Raw genomic sequence first — 16,361 nt, 5'->3', positions numbered from 1 at the left:
TTATCAGCAACCGCTAGAAGTTATGTCTCCTTCGCTATTGAATTAGAGTAAGACTCTATACATACTGCTATATCCAAGGGCAAAAAAAGTAACGTTTAGTAAAGATATGAAAGATTTTTCAGTGATATTTATTTCTTCACCCAATAGCTTTTATTAAGTGTCTTTTTATGTATTAGAATAATCGTTTTTGAGACTCTTTTATGTATTAGAATAATCTTTGTTGAAACTCTCAAGTTTTACTCTTGTTGCCCAGGCTAGAGTGCAATGTCGCAATCTCGGCTCACTGCAAACTCTGCCTCCCGGGTTCAAGCGATTCTTCTGCCTCAGCCTCCTGAGTAGCTGGGATTACAGGCATGCACCACCATGCCTGGCTAATTTTGTACTTTTAGTAAAGACAGGGTTTCTCTATGTTGGTCAGGCTGGTCTTGAACTCCCGACCTCAGGTGATCCACCCACCTTGGCCTCCCAAAGTGCTGAGATTACAGGCGTGAGCCACTGCACCTGGCCATGTATTAGAATAATCTTTAGGAATTAAAATAAATAAATAAATATTTTGTACTCCTTGTCTTCAAGGAGCTCTCAGTCTAGTGGAGAAAGTAGAACACAGGAAAACATGATCTTAAAAATAAAATAGTGTAATAATTGCTATAGCTAGGGATACCCAGCTAAACCATGGGCATTTGTAGGAGGAACATCTAATCTTCAGGTATCACATGAGCATGCTAATTTGATAGATTTGTTGCTAAATATTACATGAGAAGAGTAGATCCAGAACTGAAAGGAGTCTATCAACCAGCCATCTGTTACAGATCAGGACAGAGTACATTTCAGAGAGCACAGTTAAGAACATGCTACTTCATGGGAGATGGAAGACTGCAAGAAGCCTCTTGGCAATCCTCACTTCTTACGCCATTTCTTTATATAGAGTAAGTTGTGTATGTTCCTTGTCTCTCTGATGGGGTCACTACTCTAGATAATGGATGAGACATGATGGAGTGGGTTGAGGAGATACATATTTGAATTATTTGGCGTGAATAAGAGAAATCTGGGACTGTCTTAAAAAAAGTTTTGGGTTTTTTTGGTAATAATTTTATACTCAGAGAAATGTTGCAAGACCAAGAATAGTACAAAGAATATCTACTCTTTATCCAGATTTACCTGTTGTTAATATTTTGTGCCATTTTATCATTTGCTGTCTTTCATACATATGTATATAATGAATATGTATATATATGTTTATATGCATATTATGGCCCTTTACCTCCTAAATACTTCAACATGTATTTCCCAATCATAGGGATTTAAAAAAAAATTTGCACAGTATGGACTTTACTAAATTTAACTTTGATGCAATAGTTTAATCTACCATTTGTATTCCAATTTTATTTTTCAATTGGCCCAGTCACCTTTATAGTATTTCCCCTTCCACAGACTGCTTTTTAAAGAGCAAAGAATGAGTCATGAGTAATTTTTAGTAGAAACTTTCTATTAAGAGTCTAAAGACAATCATGGTGACTTAAAGTTAGATTCCTGTTTTGATCCACATCCATGCCTCCCCCAAACTTTCCTATCTTAGAAAATGACAGCACAGTCCCATTAATTGTTCAAGCCAGAAACCTGAAGCTTACTTGGTTTCTCTTTTAACTTTATCCTTTGAGTTTAACCCATCACTGAGTCCTGCAGTTTCTGTCTCCCCTATGTATCTTGAAACCCATCTTTTGGCTGGGTACAGTGGTTCTCGCCTATAATCCCAGCACTTGGGGAGGCAGGAGGATCACTTGAGCTCAGGAGTTCAAGACCAGCCTGGGCAACATAGTGAGACACCGCCCATCTACAAAAATTAAAAAGTTAGCTGGCGGTGGTGGTGTGTGCCTGTGATCCCAGCTATTAGGGAGGCTGAGCTAAGAGGATTGCTTGAGCCCAGGAGGTCGAGGCTGCAGTGAACTATGATCACCCCATTGTACTCCATTCTGGATGACAGAGAGAGACCTTGTTTCAAAAAAAAAGAAAGAAAGAAACTTGTCTATACCTCTCTCTCCATCTACTTCAACCAGCCTAGTCTATCATCGTTTCTCATCTGAACTCCTACCTAGTTTCCCACCTGATTTTTTTCCTGCTTCTACATTTTCTTATTTCCTATTCATTCTCCACATAACAGCCGGAATGATCTTTTAGAAATGTAAATCAGATTGGCCAGGTGCAGTGGCTCATGCCTGTAATCCCAGCACTTTGTGAGGCTGAGGCAGGCGGATCACCTGAGGTCTGGAGTTCAAGACCAGCCTGGCTAACATGGTGAAACCCCATCTCTATTAAAAATACAAAAATTAGCCAGGCGTGGTGGCGGCACCTGTAATCCCAGCTACTTGGGAGGCTGAGGCAGGAGAATCGCTTGAACCTGGGAAGTGGAGGTTGCAGTGAGCCGAGATCGTGCCACTGCACTCCAGCCTTGGTGACAGAGCGTGACCACATCTCCAAAAAGTAGCAATAATAAAAGGAAGTAAATCAGATCGCATCACCCTCCAGTTTATACATTTAGTGGTTTTCCACTGCGCCAGAGCGGTCTCTGCATAGCTTAACTCTTCTTTAGTCCACAACTTTAAAATATTCTCCCTGAGAGAGGCCTTACTTGATGCCTAGTTTGTTATTTTTCCTAAAGCATTTCATCGTTTTCCTTTGTAGCACTTATGATTTGTAATTATTTAATTTTTTTTCTTTTTCTCTATTTCCTACAGTAGGTTGTAAGTGCAAAAAGCACAGGGACCAGGTCTGTTTTGTATACTTTTATATACCTAGCACATTGCTAGGGTTATAGCAGGTGATTAATAAATATTTGAATATTTGAGTGAAAGGAAACCTGAGAGGTTATCTAGTCTTACCTCCCACCAATTTAAGAGTCTGCACTATCTCTGTCAACTGCTTATCTAGCTTATTTTTTAATGCTTTCACAAATGGACAGCTTAGTGTTTTATGTAGTTTACTTCGTTGAATATTTTGACAGTTTGAAAAGTTTTACTTTTTTGGGCTGAAAACTGCCCTTTTCTTACTTCTATTCATTGATCCTAGTTCTGCCCCTTTGTCACAACTTAAACTATTTTGACCCTACATATAGTATCTTAAACTATTTGACAGCAACCGTCACGTGTACTCTTGGCTTTGTTAGGCTAAACCATTTATAAGTGCTTCAGCTTTTCATCATGTGACGTGTTTCTTTACCCTTACCTCCTTTGTGTCCCTTTTGCCAGGGTAGCTCTAAAAGTGGTGTAATGAAGGATAATAGATATTTATAATCTTTGGGTCGTCGTCTGTGATTAAATGATTTATAGCACATTAATTCCATGTAATATATTGTGGCCCTTAAAATAACAAATATAACTGTAGAACTGTGGGATATATTTATAAAACAGTGATGTTTTAAAAGGAGAACATTAAATTGTATCTAGATAATATAGCTGACTCTGTGTGTGTAGATGAAATTTAGAAGGGTACATGAAGTAATGAGAATAGTTGTACAGTTGTGTTAGGGTGGTAGAATTATAGGGAGAAGTTTTTTTTTTTTTTCTTTTTTCTTTGAGACAGAGTCTCACTCTGTCACCCTGGCTGGAGTGCTGTGGCGTGATCTCAGATCACTGCTTCCTAGGTTCAAGCGATTCTCATGCCTCAATGTCCAGAGTAGCTGGGATTACAGGCATCTGCCACCATGCCTGGCTAATTTGTGTATTTTTAGTAGAGATGAGGTTTCGCCCTGGTGGCCAGGCCTCACGTGAGCCGCTCACCTTGGCCTCCCAAAGCCCCAAAGTGCTGGGATTATAGGTGTGAGCCACCGTGCCTGACTTTATTTAAGAGACTGGGTTTCACTGTGTTACCCAGGCTGGACTCGAACTCCTGGGCTTAAGTGATCCTCCCACTGTAGCCTCCCAAGTAGCTTGGACTATAGGCATGAGCTACCATGCCTGGCCCAGAAGTTTTAAAATACAGAGTATTTTATAATTAGTTTAATAAGAAAGGAGAAAATATAATGCTTGGAAATGTCATTCCAACTAGAATTAAGTGATATTTCAGTAGTCTGCATTAAGACTGTATTTCTTTTAATGTAGTTTAAGAATGCTTGTTTTGTGGCCTTATCGCATTATAATAATAGCCACATTTGGCTAGTGGCTACTGTATTGACAGGGCAGATATATGTACTGGGTAAGGGCAGGTGGAGAACATTTCTTTTGGTACAATGTTCTTTGGATAGTGCCAGAATAAGAGATTGTGTGGGATGGATCACTCATAACAGCAAGATAGGCAAAATGGTGACTTGTAGGTCTGCCACGGTGGCTCACGCCTGTAATCCCAGCGCTTTGGGAGGCCGAAGCAGGCGGATCATGAGGTCAGGAGATCAAGACCATCCTGGCCAACACAGTGAAACCCTGTCTCTACTAAAAATATAAAAAAAATATTAGTTGGGTGTGATGGTACTCACCTGTAGTCCCAGCTATTCCGAAGGCTGAGGCAGAATTGCTTGAACTCAGGAGGCAGAGGTTGCAGTGAGCCAAGATTGCGTCACTGCACTCCAGCCTGGCGACAGAACAAGACTGTCTCAAAAAAAAAAAAAAAAAAAAAAAAGGAAAAAAAGGTGATTTGTGTGCATGCAATCCTTTTGCAGCTCAATCCTGAAGGTAGAGGAACCAAGGTGAGGTGTGGGAACAGGGCCACAAGACAATAGTTCATGGCACTGGCCATTAGGTGGCAGTGTCTCCTCAGGCCTGCTAGTTATTGGAGACTCACTCAGGGAGTAGGAAGAATGAGGGGAGCAGTCTTCTCGGTGAGTGGGCAAGGTTTCTGTATATGTAAAAGTTTGTTGGTAGTGTCTTTATATTTCAAAGGGTACCTCTCACCACCACCACCGCTGCCGCTGCCACCACCACCACTGCTACCACCACCTCCTCTTACCATATTAAGTGCCACTGACAGGTTCAGTGGTCCTGATTTCCTGACTCTCTGTATGAACTTGGACAAATTACTTAACTTCTCTGAGGCTATTTCTTCATCTGGGAAATCAGAATAAATATACCTATATAGTAGTTGTTAAGGTAAGAAGTTAAGGTTAAGATATGATAGTTTTTTTTTTTTTTATTTTTATTTTTGGAGACAGAGTCTCTGTCACCCAGGCTGGATTGCAGTGGTACAATCTTGGTTCACTGCAACCTCTGCCATTTAGGTTCAATTGACTCTCATGCCTCAGCTTCCCGAGTAGCTGGGATTACAGGCACGTGCCCCCACTCCTGGCTAATTTTCGTATTTTTAGTAGAGACAGGGTTTTACCATGTTGGCCAGGCTGGTCTCAAACTCCTGACCTCAGGTGATCCACCTGCCTTGGCCTCCCAAAGTGCTGGGATTACAGGGGTGAGCCACTGCACCCAGCCTAAGATATAATTCTTATAAGTGAATAGCACAGTGCTACGCATACACCTGCTTGGTAACAATTAGTTATCATCTAAGGGCCCTTACAGTCATGTTCTCCTCTTTTGTTTTCAGCAGGGATGGTTAAGCCTTTCCACCCTCTGGTTGCATAGGAAGGACACTTTCTTGTCTCGGTCATGGAGATCCCGTATAGCCTGTCTTCCACAGGTGTTCCTGTCTCTTGAGATAGCAGCTGAGCAAGCCCCGGGACATTATTCATTTGTATGTACTAACATCTGTTATATGCCAGGCTCTGTGCTAGATGCTGAGTATTAAAAAAAAATGAGTCTTTAATTAGGCTATTGAGTATATGTTGTAGATATTTTCATTATGCTTATGTTTTTGAAATTACTTGTTTTGCTCATGTTCTGTATGCTTTTATTGGTTGAGTTTGCTCATAACGCTTAGTAAGATCTAGTCCCTGCTTCCTCCAGCCCCGTTCAGCTACAGGTACGATTTCCACACCCTTCAGGTTTAGCCAATCCTGACTTAGGTGGGTGAATGGGGCCTGCAATTAGCCTGGCTACCGTAGGCACAATGTTTACCATTCCCATCAAGCTGCCACTTTCTTCAGGGATTAGCTGTAAACCAGAACTTCTGCCTTGTTTTCCCCTGTAGCATTTTCAGTCTCCTGATGGTACTGGGAGCCCACCTTGATCTCATGGTGGGATCTTGTTCCAAATTTTGTACCTGCCATTTTCTTTATTTTTAACCTCCTCTTTGAGCTCTTTTCCTGCAGAAAAGAGGGTACAAAATAAAATAAATAAACCCAGGCCAGGCATGGTGGCTCATGCATGTAATCCCAACACTTTGGGAGGCTGAGGTGGGTGGATTACTTGAGCTCTGGAGTTCGAGACCAGTCTGGACATTGTGGCGGAAACCCATTCTTTACAAAAATTAGTCAGGTGTGGTGGCACACACCTATAGTCCCGGCTACTGGGAAGGCTGAGGTGGGAGGCTTGCTTGAGCCCAGGAGGTCGAGGCTGCAGTGAGCTGTGTTTGCACCACTTCACTCCTGCCTGGGTGGGAGACAGAGGGAGACTCTGTCTCAAACAAAAAACAAAGAAGATTGCCTCTATATTGTCTCAAGTTACTGTTTTTTTTGTTTTTTGTTTTTTTTAAATAGGGTGTGTTTGAAAGAATAGGTTATGTTTCCTGATGGTTTATCTCTTTATTCTTGAACCTGTTGTAGTCAGGTTTGTGTACCTCATCTTGTCTCCTGAAACTGCTATGGCAAAGGTGACCAAATTTGTAAACTACCAAGCCCAATTATTCTTTTTAGTTTTTAGTTTACTTATATGTGGAATTTGACACTACTGCTTGTTATCTTCAAAGTTTCTTTCAAATTACTTTTTTAGTTCTTTTCTTTACCCTTGGATCATATGTTCTTTGCACCATCCCCGACCCTTCCTACTATCCATTTTTTTAAGTGTCGGTGATACCTTTCTCTCCTTGTTGTACATCTTCTCCAGGTGACCTCACTTATTTTTGGTGGAAAATCTGACCATCATTCCTGTGCTGATAATTCCCAAATCATCGTCTCCCTTTCAGATTTTGCCCTTGCATTTCAGACTCCTTTGACCAGTAAACAACCTGGTGTATGCTCTCTAGATATGCACCTCCAAGTTAGCTTGACGTGCTAAGTTTGTGATCTTTTTCTGCAGACATAATGTTTGCCCTCAATGAAAGGCAAACATTATGTCTGGGTAAAAAGATCATGTCTAGTCAGACAAGCCCGGAATTTTGAGCTCTTTCATCTCCCACATCTAATCAATCACTCATCCATTTGTTAGCTAATTATTATGCTCTCATTTTGTGCCCATTATTGTGACAAAATTCTTTAGATTTAATATTGCTGATATCTTTTGTACCTTTTTGCTACAATCTTTGTTGTCTTTCTCATGTTGTAACGCCTTAACCCATCTCCCCTTCTTAACCCATCTCCTCCATACTTAAATCAAAGTGACTTTTCAAAATTCAGGTGAGATCTTTTTTTTTTTTTATGGTTTAAAACCCTTTAGTTTCCTAATTGCCCATAATAAAGTCCAAACTTCTTAGTATGGCACATAAACCACTCTGTAGGCTGTACTTTTCCCCTATTCTTCCTTTCTTCTTATGCATTTCTGAAACCCTGTTCGCTACCATTGTTCAGTCAACAACAATTTTCTGAATGTGTCATGCTGGTTCCATGCTTCTGTTTATGCTCTTAGGCTATATTGTTTTTTCACATTCAGTGTCTGTATTTCTATTTACTATTTATCTTTTGAGACTCAGCTCAAGCATTGCCTCCTCTATGAAACCATTTATGTTATCCCTCTCTCCCAGTTAAGCACTTTCTTTTTTGTTCCCCCATGTGCTACCCCATATACTCTGCTCTAGCAGTTATAGTACTTCATTCCCCTTCTCTTGTCTACATGTCTTTTCCCTTGTATTGGAAGGTGTTATTTTATCCACAACCTCTATCTCACAGCCTTATTGATAATAGGCTTTCAATAAATGTTTAAAGACTGAATGAGTTTTAAGTCATTGCTGTAATAACAGCATTTCTTCCTTTACCAGATCATAAGCTGCTTATGGCAAGTACTGTATGTACCTTCTTTACTTTTCAGGATCTTGTCTTATAGTCACTTAATAAAAAAGTGTTGTGGCTGGGCACCATGGCTCACACCTGTAATCCTAGCACTTTGGGAAGCTGAGGCGGGTGGATCACCTGAGGTCACGAGTTTGAGACCAGCCTGACCAACATGGTGAAACCCTGTCTGGACTAAAAATACAAAAGTTAGCTGGGCGTGGTGGCAGGCGCCTGTAATCCTAGTAACTTGGGAGGCTAAGGCAGGAGAATCACTTGAACCCAGGAGGCAGAGGTTGCGGTGAGTCGAGATCATGCCATTGCACTCCAGCCTGGGTGACAAGAGCGAAACTGTCTCAAAAAAAAAAAAAAAGAAAAAAGTGTTGTATTAATCTGAGGTAGAGGTTTGCAGTGGATTAAGTGTGCCCTCTCTACAAAGGAAGAAGTTGAGTTGTGTTAGTCCTAAGCACAATAAGATATTTGATGGTCATTATAATTAATTTATAGATGCAAACATTGCACCTAACTTTAGTCGCTTTGGTATTTGGCAAATCAAGCAGATTCTCAGTGTCAGTACTCTGGGGATTGGTTAAACACTGTTAACTATTTTAAGGATTTTTACTTTTAAAAAATGTTAAGGTATGGGTGTCCTAGTTGCTATTAAGAGTTATGTGAGCAATTATCTAAAACATTTTGTAACTAAACCATATAGGGAGTCAGCATTTAAAGAGCACAGTCATACTGAGATTAAAACTGTGCTGTACTCCATTTCTTTTGTAATTTAGTATTTTTTAAAAAATATATTTTATGCCAAAAGTTTTAAGTTCCTTCTTCAAAAAAATGAAAGAAGTAGGTGTCGTGGATATGCGTAGAGATTGAGATTCTAAATTAGAATACATTATTAAGAAGGAAACTATCAGGGAAGAGATTAGGTTTCTTCATTAGGGTTAGTAACTCAGTGTAGTTTGTGGAGAGGTGGAAAAAAAAATCAGTATCAGTGTTAGTACCTATTTTACTTATGTAAACAGGAACCTATAAGTAGGAGCTTATAAACCAGTTCTATAGGCCCTCAGATATTAATTGAAATATACCGCCAATTGTGTGATAAACTGTTTTGCTTTATGCGTGTGTGTGTATGTGTGTGTGTGTGTGTGTATATATATATATAGATGTGTTGATAATGTAAATTTGAGGTAAAAATTAGTAAAATAGCAAGACACTATTAAGGAATATGCTGTTTATTCTTGCTTTTAACCTACATTTGTAAAAAGCCAGTTAGGTGCCAGCCTATGTCTTAGGGCTTGACTGAGGCAGCAGATGAATGAAAGTCAGTCTGTGTTCTCAAAGAACTTGGCCTCCAGTGGATGGAAAATAAACTTTGAGTGGTCTGAGTGGCATTACTTGGTGTGTTGACAAGAAACAAGAGCCCACATCTGAGGCTGGTGGGTTTGGCTTCTGCAAAGGTGGTTTGATACCATGAAGAATGTGTGAAGGGTGAGAGGTAGTGCATTTCAAACACAAGACTATATATGCAAACACTTGTTGGTGAGACCATGGTCTTGTGGGATCTGTGAGTCTCAGAACTCCCAACAAATCGGGCATAAACCTTTACAAATTAGTGGAATAATTGGGGCTGATGACTAGCTACACCGTCCATAGAAACCTTGAAAAATCCCTAGCTTCCTTTTCCCTGCATTGGACTTGCTTCCCAGTATATATCCTCATACTTTTTTTTTATGACATTAATTATATTTTTGTGTGTAGTTTTTTTTTTTTTTTTTTTTTTTTGAGACAGGGTCTCGCTCTGTTGCCCAGGCTGGAGTGCAGTGGCACGATCTCGGCTCACTGCAAGCTCCACCTCTCGGGTTCACGCCATTCTCCTGCCTCTGCCTCCTGAGTAGCTGGGACTACAGGCACCCACCACCACGCCCGGCTAATTTTTTTGTATTTTTAGTAGAGACGGGGTTTCACTGTGTTAGCCAGGATGGTCTTGATCTCCTGACCTCGTGATTTGCCTGCCTCAATCTCCCAAAGTGCTGGAATTACAGGCATGAGCCACTGCACCTGGCCATATTTTTGTGTTTTTAAATGTCTAGTCTTTGCTAGGCCGTTAGCTGTAGGAGTGCAAGGTTCATATCTGTCTGTGACAACTGTATCCACAATAACTTGTGCAGTTGCTGGCACATAATGGATGTTCAGTAAATGTTTAGTAGGCAGATAATGCTTTTATGGGTAACATAATGGTGTTATGGAAAGCATATAGTAGTTCTGTTGAAGAAGAGAATGTGGTTTAATGCATGATTTTAAGTATGAGTTTTTTCCTTTCCCATTAGGTGGAATTTAGCCACCTAGACAGTAAAGAACACACATGCCTCTTGAGTTGCTCACCTCTGTTTTCCCCTGCCTACAGTGGTTTGGAAGACATAGATAACTACGAAATAGGACATTTTGGGTGAAGTTAGGGTCTAAAGTTAGCATGGAGTTTAAAAATCTCGTATAGTTGAAATTGCCCTTGAGAAACCATGTGGTGACTTAAGTTTAACCTGGTTATGTTTTCTTGCAGCTTTGGTTGAGTACCAAAGAGTTGGTTAGTTATGAGAGTTGGCTTCTGCAAAAAAATACCCATTTTCAGATAGTAGTATCTCACTCTTGAAAATTTGCTCATACTGTGCCAAGCATGTGTAAACTGAGACTTACTGAGGGAGAAAGAGATTCATGTCTTTTCCTATACGTTCACTTTGTAAGTATATTTTTATAGAGTGGAATGATGGGTGGAATCACCTACACCATTAATGTTCCTCTAGCTCTGGAAAGTAATTTTACTTTGTCTAAATTCAAATATATTATATATATGTTGGGAGGCCAAGGTGGGCAGATCACCTGAGCCCAGGAGTTGAGACTGCAGTGAGCTGTGATACCACCACTGCACGCCAGCTTGGGTGACAGTGAGACCCTATCTTTATATATATATACACATATATATGTATATATATAATACACAGACATAAACATGTAATGTGATTGCCTCTACTACTCCCTCCTCCACCATCTCCACTCTTTTCAGGTACAGAAATTCATTTATTTACCAATAGTTTAAGTTCTGAAAGGCTGTTCATAAATTCTTTTTGTAAACAATTGCTAACATCTTCCTTTGGTGTCAGGCATTGCTGAGAAACTTTTATTTCGGTTGGTTGCTTTGGTCATATGTACAGAAGCTTATGAGTTGAAAGTAGAGGAGTTTCTGTGTGTGGGACCTGTGAACCTAGGCATTTACTGTCTCCTGGTCCTAGGACCCTGCTTTGCTTTGTGAAGTTTGCTCTTCAGAAAGATTCCTGTAACCTTCTCCCATTGGAAATGACTCAAGGCCAGGAACATCTAATTTTCAGGACATACACTTTTTTTTTCCCCAACTTTTTTTTTTCTTTTTAAAAAGTGCTTTATGTCCAAAGGATTACTTAATTCCCCAAAGATGAGTTAATTCAGGCATTATTGTACCAATAGTGTTTTATACAGTTGTGGAACTGGGAGGGCACCCTGGTGCACCTGCAGTTCTGAAGGGTCCTTTGTATCTGGGGGAAACAGAATGGAATGTAAAAAATGTTTAGTTGATTTATGTGAGGGTCGGGTCAAGAACAGGTTAAACTAATTATGATAATAGGGGTTAGAATAGAGCAGTGGTTCCGCAGTATTTGTGTGTATCAGAATCGCCTGGAAGACTTCATTAAAACAAGATCTCTGGGCTCTACAGAATTGCTGAACACTATATCTAAGGTAAGACCTTAGAAAATCTATTTTTAAGAAGTTTCTAGGTGTTATTGATACTGCTGATCAGCCTTGGTCAGGTTAGTTAGAAGTTTATGCTTTTGCTAATTCAAGAGTCCTTTGTCTTTTGTAGGAGGAGTTAAATGTAGAGATCCAGGGTTTGGGAGTTCTCTGAATAGGAGTATGCAGGTGCTCCTGAGAGAGAAAATGAAAATGAATGCCAAGAGAAGGAGGATAATGTGGAATGTGCCGAAATTTATTTCATACCTCTTTCCCTAATGAAAGCGTCCTTATTTGGGGTTTACTTTTTTATTTTTATTTTATTTTATTTTATTTTCTGAGATGGAGTCTCACTCTGTTGTCCAGGCTGGAGTGCAGTGGTGCAATCTCAGCTCCCTGCAACTTCTCTCTCCCGAGTTCAAGTGATTCTCCTGCCTCAGCCTCCCAAGTAGCTGGGATTATAGGCACCCACCACCACACCCAGCTAATTTTTGTATTTTTAGTAGAGATGTGGTTTCACCATGTTGGCCAGGCTGGTCTGGAACTCCTGACCTCAGGTGATTACCTGTCTCGACCACCTAAAGTGCTAGGATTACAGGCATGAGCCACCGTGCCCAGCCGGGGTTTACTTTTTTAAATGGAAATTACATATGGATGCTTTCAAACATAATGTTTAGAGAAAACAGCATAATTCACCCCTAGTGTTACTTACCACTCACCTTTTAATAGTTTCAGTTTTAGCTGTCACACTCCCTTTCTTGAGGGGTGTTTTGATATTTAATGGAGTGTTTCAGATTTTCTTACTTTGTGATTCCATCATTTTTTAAAATATTTATTAGTTGTAGTTCTTCTATAAAGAAGATTTTCTGTCAGTTTTTTGATTACTTTGAAATACAGGAAGAGGATACATGCTTAATTCTTTTATCAATTTGTAGAGTAAGTTGTCTTCACGGTAAGGCTTATTTTTACTCTTTATAAGATTAGAAGTAGTTTGAGGCTTTTAATTTTTTAAGAGAAGTTTTAAAAAATGAAGCATAACTTGCATACTATAAAATACATAAATCTTTTTTTTTTTTTTTCCTACCCAGGCTGGAGTGCAGTGGTGCGATCTCGGCTCACTGCAAGCTCCGCCTCCCGGGTTCATGCTATTCTCCTGCCTCAGCCTCCCTGCCTCCCGGGTTCATGCCATTCTCCTGCCTCAGCCTCCAGAGTAGCTGGGACTATAGGCATGTGCCACCACACCTGGCTAATTTTTTGTATTTTGAGTAGAGATGGGGTTTTACCGCGTTAGCCAGGATGGTCTATCTCCTGACCTTGGGATCCGCCCGCCTCGGCCTCCCAAAGTGCTGAGAATTACAGGTGTGAGCCACTGTGCCCGGCCAAAATACGTAAATCTTAAATGATGTACTCTTGGTGAATTTTACACCGTCCAGATCAAGTTGCCAACATCTCAGTCAACCCCCTTTTCAGTTAGCCCCCTCTTGCAGAGTTAATCTCTGTCCCGGGGATTTTCAACATATGAACTCCAGATCGGCAGAATCAACATCACCTGGAAACTTGTAAAAAGTACTTTTTCCTAAAGCCTTACCTTAGATATGTTGATTCAGAAACTCTGGGAGTGGAGTCCAGAGATCTTGTTTTAATGAAGTCTACCGGGTGATTCTGATACATACAAGCACTGTGGAACCACTGTTGTATTCTAACGCATATTATCATAATTAGTTTAATCAGTTCTTGACCTTACTCTCACATAAGTCGATCAACTGAACATTTCTCACATTCTGTTTCCCCCAGATGCACTGGATTTTTTCCTGTGCCCCTGGGTGAGAAGTCTTGCTGCAGTTTAAGGCTTCCCCAGCAGTTTAAGGCTTTTGCTTCAGAGGACAGAAGGAGGCAGGGAAGTGAGAGGCTTTGTGTTTGTTTCAGTGCAGCCTTTGATCACCTCCTGCATGCCTGTGCCATTAAGAGGGGTCTTTCTCATATGTTTCTCTTGAGTACTAGGAGGAGGAGCCTGCTGTTGTGCTAGTCCACATTTGACTTTTAAGCAGACGTTAAAATGTTAGCTTATTACTCCTTTTTGTGGTGGTCATTTCTGTCTCTTATGCTCAGCCATAAGTGAAACTGTTAAATGTCCCATCTCTCCTTGGAGGGGCTTGTCTCCCTTTGGAATTGGGTCTACTTGGTTGCCTTACAGTATCAGCTTTCTGATGGGCTTATGAAAGGTTATGATTTTGAAGATTATCTGGCTCTTCCAGGGTTTTAGATAGGAGTGAAATTAATTGCAGCTTTTTACATTGAAAATGGAAATCTGACCTTCATATAAATGGAATCACACTATATTTATCTTCAAGTCTCTGGAGTCTCTTGTTTAAAGGAGCCTGTTAGTTTTTCTGTATTGTTGTGTATAGCAATAATTAGGTCTTCATTACCATGTTGTAGTCTAGTATGTGGAAACTACCACTAACATTTTTCTTTTTTTTTTTGAGATGGAGTTTCGCTCTTGTTGCCCAGGCTAGAGTGCAATGGTGCGATCTCACCTCACCACAACCTCTGCCTCTTGGATTCAAGTGATTCTCCTGCCTGGCCTCACTAACATTTTTCTATGAAACTATAATTCTAATGTATGTAGATCTTTACAAAATGTTTCGTGTTTAGGTATTTACTGTTTGTCGTATACTGAGCAAGCTTGGACTTCAGTAATGTATTCTGGTGAATCAAACCCAGTATGTGCCATTAGTGAATTTATGGCCTAGTAGTCTTCCATCAGTGTTAATGTTACTCCTGTTACTCTTATTCCTGATGCTGGACCTCCTATGGCTTTGTCCCTACTGCCCATTTAATTTAATTTAGGGAACTTTGCTCAAGCAAATCCTATATAGACTGAAATATTAAATGTTTGCTTGTGATTTGACCTAGTGTTTGCAAAATGTCTGTACTTAATTGTTATACTTGTCTACTATTTTAAAAGGCAGTATATGGGTCAGTATTCATGTAGTTTGGCATGTGTCATCTTTTCCTAGCTTTCTGCACATTAATGACATTTGCATGCCCCACAGGTATTTGAGTTTTGTGTTCCCGTACCAACTGGTAAAATTTGGAGGGAGAAAGTTTTATGGTTTGGCCAGGGGAACTTCTCGTTCCTCTTTACTTGTTAGTATTTTTGTTCTTTTAAATTTAAATTTCAGGAAGTAATACACATTGGATCTGCGTAATAACCTTATTTAATGTTCTTAAAACACAAATTCCTTGTGAGCCTAACTTTTACAAGTTACTTTGAACTCCATTTATGTGAGTGAAAATGAAGTTGTAGCTGGAGCACAGAAAGGTCATGTTGATACAATAAAGAGCCTTTGTGTTGAGCATGGCATGTCCTCTTTAAAATCTTGAAGAATCTGGAAGTAAGTGCACTGTTTTAAACCTTTACTTTGTGCACTACCACACCTGGCTAATTTTTGTATTTTTGGCAGAGAGAGGGTTTCACCATATTGGCCAGGCTGGGCTTGAACTCCTGACCTCAGGTGATCTGCCTGCTTTGGCTGCCCAGAGTGCTGGGATTACAGGTGTGAGCCTAATTTTTCAGGCCACCTCGCCTGAAAAAAAAATTTTAAAATATGAAATACCAATACTGTAAATGTGCTATACTTTAAAAAATTATTCTTAAAGAAACTAAAAAAAATCTGACATTTTCAAGCACTGTTTCAGATATTAGTCTAGTTCACCATTAAGTTAAAGCTCACAGATGGCATTAAAGTGTCTCAGAGAAGAAGATTATATCATTAGATGAGGTAGGCAACGTATATTTTTTCAAATTGTTAATGAATGGATTTTTTAGACACCTAACTGATTACAGATTAGGTAAAGTGCATCAAAGACAGCTTGGCTACCAAAATGAAGCAGACTCACAATATCTATTTTATTTTATTTCAAAATTATAAGCAAATATAAGCGAAATTTTCATGAACATTTAAAGACAGAAGGTATCTCATCAACAAATGAAGTGATAATATTCATAACGTAAACTTCATAGTGGAGCTGTCAGACTAGTTTATCTTAAGACCAAAAGTTCAAGATGATTGATGTCATTTGTGTTGCAATTATTTGTACATTTAGAAATCAATATTCTTTATAGAGAATAGCACATTCAGGTTCTAACATTATTCTTTTCTCCCACGAAGTGGTGGAACCACAAACACTAGTAACAGTGTGTCTGTCTTTTGGGCTCATCTTGTGCCTCTAAGTTATTAATACTGAAGATGCTCTTGGGAGGTAACATGTTACCCTCATCTTAGGCGGGAAAATAGAGACACAGAGAAGGGAAAGAGTATGATTTTCTTTCTGTGGTCTACTTGTGACAGGCAGGAAAATGTTAAAGCCTTTCTGATTCACAGGCTCTTTAGTCTTTAACATGTATTATTTATTGATTTGCAAAATGACCCTAATATGTAATATCAATACCAGTTTTCTTATGTTTATACCAAAAGTGGTTGTAGGTGTTTTGTGGAAAAGACCATTATCAAAAAATGAGGAAGACAGTTGTCTGGCATGGATACTGCCACTGTCCCTTGCTCTGCTCCTGGCAAACATT

The sequence above is a fragment of the Mandrillus leucophaeus genome, unplaced genomic scaffold, assembly GCF_000951045.1.
Source record: "Mandrillus leucophaeus isolate KB7577 unplaced genomic scaffold, Mleu.le_1.0 Scaffold1075, whole genome shotgun sequence".
Taxonomy (NCBI): Eukaryota; Metazoa; Chordata; class Mammalia; order Primates; family Cercopithecidae; genus Mandrillus; species Mandrillus leucophaeus.
This window is presented reverse-complemented; position numbering follows the sequence as displayed.